General features: G+C 39.0%; 1 long non-coding RNA gene across 1 annotated transcript; it reads right to left on the reverse strand.

Moving 5' to 3' along the window:
• Positions 1-836: 836 nt before the first annotated feature.
• Positions 837-4,397, reverse strand: LOC139906431 (uncharacterized). The gene is made up of 4 exons (XR_011781931.1): positions 4,260-4,397; positions 2,853-4,201; positions 2,558-2,788; positions 837-2,500 (listed from the first exon to the last, which is right to left on the reverse strand). It is a non-coding gene; the product is annotated as an uncharacterized lncRNA (long non-coding RNA).
• Positions 4,398-4,661: the final 264 nt, after the last annotated feature.

The raw sequence follows: 4,661 nt of genomic DNA on the forward strand, positions 1-4,661 counted from the left end.
CTAACGCTGTAAAAATATGATAATGTAGGACATTTGAGCGAAAAATGATATTCAACATATCGATATGAGATTGCATATGTTAAATTTAATATAAAATGATATTATAATAAATAATCATTCCTTTTAATCACTCAGCTTTACTAATTTACTATGAAAAAATTAAATGTTTCATGTTATATAAGCTCAGCTAATGAGTTTTGATAATATTTTTTCTTAATTAATTATTATTGTACCGGGTTCATTACTACATTTTAATCTAAAGGAAGTCCATTGAGTTCAGTAATGGTAGTCATCAAAGATAGTTGAATATATTTAAAGGAAGGTTATTTGTGAACTTAGCGGCCATTGGTGGATATAAAAGCCACCAATAGACAGAAGTAAATCAAGAAGTCATCGAAAAAGACTCATACAACAACGCTCCAAACGAAACTTTTAACGGGTCTGAGTCAAGAATAACCTTTCCTAAAGCCTCTTTGACTTCCTTCCCATCAGCCTTGACCACTTTTTGAAACGTTAAACCGGTCTATGGACTTATATTTGACGACTTCAGACATGGATATACTCGGTTTGGCCTCAAAATAATGTTTGGCTGCTTTGAGGGTTAGTTTCCCTTGCCTACCAGGCCAACTGTAGATTTTTAATAGAATCTTTTAAACAAATTTTGAGATGCTAAGAGTATTTTTGTATTTTTTTCACAATGTTCCAGAGAGCAATGTTGTAGATATATAATCGTTGGCTAAGAAAATATTGTTGTAGTCATCGCCATGTGTACATAGTACGAGAAGATGATTGAGGTCGCAGCGGTCTTCCGTGCGGTTATGTCGCAGAAGGCCATCTGGGAGTAGACTTGGACCATGTGACAGAAGATTTACAATGTCTATACAGGGTGTCCACGATAAATTTGAACTATCTTAAAATTCAACCTGCTCGATAAAAATGGAATTTGGAGTGTATTTGTTAATATGAAAAAGTTAGACATGATATTAAACAATAAATTTATTCAACCTGTCCTCCCTCAGCAGCCACCATCTTCTCCATCCTGTCGCTAAAGGATTTGCATGCCCTGATGACTTCTGCAGAATCGACAGCATTCCACTCCCTCGTAATGGAGCCATTCAGGGCCGCAATGCTCTTGTGGCTGACCTTGCACACCCCCTCTCCAACTTCCCCTACCAGTACTAATCACACGGATTGAGGTCGGGTGAGTTGGAGGGCCAGGTGTTGCGATCCCAGAAAGTGATGTCGTGGGAGTTAAAGAGGTCCTCATGGCGATGTGTGCGGCCGCTGAGTCTTGTTGGAATATGAACTCCCTCCCAGCGGCCGTATCCTTCATCCAGGGGATGACAAACTCCTCCATGACTTCGCTGTACCTTATCGCAATAACCCTTTCCTTGGCATTGAAGAAGAAAGGAGGCATCACCTCACCGGTGCTGCAGATGACACCCCAGGTCATCACGGAGACCGGGAATTTTGTGGTGAAGACTGCAGGGACCTCTTCTCTCTCCTTGGCAAACCCCCTGTCATTCTGGACGTTGTAGGTTCTGTCGACAATCCAGTTCTTCTCATCGGAGAAGAAGATGATTCTTCCTCCATGGCTGTTCAGGTCAATAAGGAGACACTTACCGTTGGTGAGCCTGGTGGCGTTCATGGATGCCGTGAGGATGTTTTCTTTGGCCATTCGGTATGACCGTGTACCTGAGGTCCTCATTCACAGCCTTGGAGATCCGCTGCTTGCTCACTTCACGGTTCTTGGCCAACCTGGACAAGGAAGTCCCCGGCGAAGCCTTGATGGACTTCCGGAGGCCTTCAAGGAAGCGGAGAGTGCAGATTTGGTCACTTTTCATGTTGTAGGCCTTGCGGCAGACCTTCCCCTCAACCTCCCAGGCATTGAAGATCCGGTACACTGTGTTCTTGGGGTAGTTAAGAAGCTTGTAGATAGCAGAGGGCTTGTGTCCCGCACAAGCCAATTCGAGGATGGCGTCTCTCCTTGCTTGTTCCATGATGACTATTGTTTGTTGTCAAAACAATTGTGGTGGAACTTATGGTATATTGTTCCCGCAACCTTTTATATTAGTATAATTTAACCCCGAATATCGACATTATGGATCTGGATGAAGTTTAAAGTAGTTCCAATTTAATGTGGACACCCTGTAGGCGATTGAAAGTCAGGGAGACTTCAAACACTCTTCAGGAAAAGGATGAAAGCCCTCTCTTTGTCAATTGCTTGAAGTATGCCTTCAAGAAAAACCTGAGCTCTTCAATTGCTGACATATCCACAAACAAGTCCTTTTCAGCCGTGTCCAGGGTTCTTTAAAGGAGAGGAGGAGATAGAGAGTCTGTGAGCTCATTTTGATCTTTTTTGATGATAAGATGGTATGTAGCAGGGGAGCTTTAGTGATGATTGTAGTCCTGGTTGCATCCAACAGGAAGGACATATCTCCAGTGTGCTTCCCTTTAGGATACTGGCTGAAGGCTGATGATTATGTTAAAATTCTGGGCGCTAAAATTTTCCAATAGATTAAATCCTTCGATGTGCTCAACGAGATGGAGTACTTACCCATACCGCAAAAAATCCCCAAGAGTGGTTCCACTGCACTCATGTCCACTGCAGATCCCAAACCGTAACCCTTTACACTATTTCATTGGGGTATTTTTATAGTCAAAGGCCTGCAGGAGACGTCACAATAGCACCTGCGTCCTAAAGACCTCCGCCAACAAAACCTGTGCCTTGCCATGTACATCCAGAGGGTCTGCAGTTCACCATCACTTCAAAGGCTGGATATATTGACTGAAACATGTTTTTAGGATTTATATTAATAATTAATTGTTAATAACTTTGTTTCCTAATTCACCCAGGATCTTGCCATGGACTTGTTTTGTTAAAATGGGCAAATAAAAACGGCTAGCCATCTCTTTAAGCACGATCCTTGAGGCCGGATCTATCTTCTGGGTGCTTGCAAACGTGGTGCATGGAATGGTGGTTGACTTCTAACTGCTTGATCGCTTTTGCTAATTAAATTAGCTGGAAGCTGCTGTGAGATGAAGGAAATAATTACAAGGCCCATTCCGTATCAGTCAAAGACATAAAAAAGAATTAGTTCCTAACAAATAATTAGGGCTACTTTCCAGTCTTCGTCTTTCATGAGCTCACACACACTCGTAGTTATCCCCTCAAGCTTGAAAGTATCATGCTAACTTCCATATAAAATAAAGAAGACTCAACAACGACAACAAAACTCGCACGCTAGTGCTAGGCTATAGCTATACACAGTTGCTTCTCCGTAGTTGTTTTTTTCTCTCGATAAAGTACTAATGGAGTTTTAAAAATTAAGCGCACACTCGTAAATGAAGCCTAAACAGACAGACATACAAAGAAACTTTGCTTGATTAATATTGATTAACGAGTCACACATTATAATATAAGAACTTTATGATCTAATAATAATTTTCATCAGTGTAGTAAAAAATGACAGCATTAATATATCAAAGATACAAGGAATTATTACTTAACTATTGCATGATCTTCAATGTAAAAACTATTAATTTTGCATTCAAAATTATTAATCTCATTTTTATTATTAGGTTATAGTAGTTTTGAGATATATGATACACAGGGGTTGTCAGAAAATGTGGACTATTAATATTATTTTTTTCTAGGTTGGAGAAGATGATTAAGGAAGAATCGGTGAATCACCTCGTCAACGACTTCTCTGTTGCGTATAAAAACATCAGGAGGCCCTGATGGACGATTTGGGATTCTCTTCATACTCGAGAATTATTGAAAATTTATAAAAAATATCAAACTGTTTCTAATACAACCTCTTACGTCCACGTTTTGCTGCCCTATCTGGACGTCGGTGGCCATAAGTTTTAAACTTTTTCATCTATAAAATGATGAGTTGATCGGACTATAAAGTGTGAATAATAACTGTCACCTTTAATTTAAAACATCTACATCCACTGAACCCAAACAATACCCCAAATGGTCAATAAAAATAGCCAGTCTATTTAACAGCATCCAAGAAGAGTTATATTTATTTTTTATACAGCCCAGTTTTCCATATTTACGTCCATATACTGTCAAGGGTATCGCACTCTACCCATAAATGAATTGGAGCCTCGGGTGTATACTCATACAATCTACATGATACATTTTCCACTATTCTCATCTTCTTTCGATGCTTTCTGAAGATGTATATCCCTTAAAGTTAATCTAAATATTATTTGTATCTTGTAACAATCAAATAAGTAAAAATTACAACGATGTCGATACTCAATTCTACTCTAAGTCAAACAAAGACTTGCACGTATAACTTTACACTTTGTCATTCACGAACTGGGGGATTACTTTATACTATCGATTGGATTATTTTTGGCAATTAATAATTGAGCAAAACTTGGCGTACTGGACATTAATCGGACGATTGTATTACTGCATTGAACTAAAGGTTCCACAACTTACTATTTACATGTTAACTCTTCATGAATAAAAATAATTATGACAACAGCTTTAAAAAAAAAAAAAAAAAAAAAAAGGCTGTAATTTCTAAAAGAGCACAATCTTCCATTTTCCTAAAAGAACCCATATTGATTGTTCCGTCTTGGAAAGTCGTCACCGCTATCACCTACTCTTCAACAACCAAGTTACTTACTAACCTAGT

The sequence above is a fragment of the Lepeophtheirus salmonis genome, chromosome 9 (genome assembly GCF_016086655.4).
Source record: "Lepeophtheirus salmonis chromosome 9, UVic_Lsal_1.4, whole genome shotgun sequence".
Classification (NCBI taxonomy): Eukaryota; Metazoa; Arthropoda; class Copepoda; order Siphonostomatoida; family Caligidae; genus Lepeophtheirus; species Lepeophtheirus salmonis.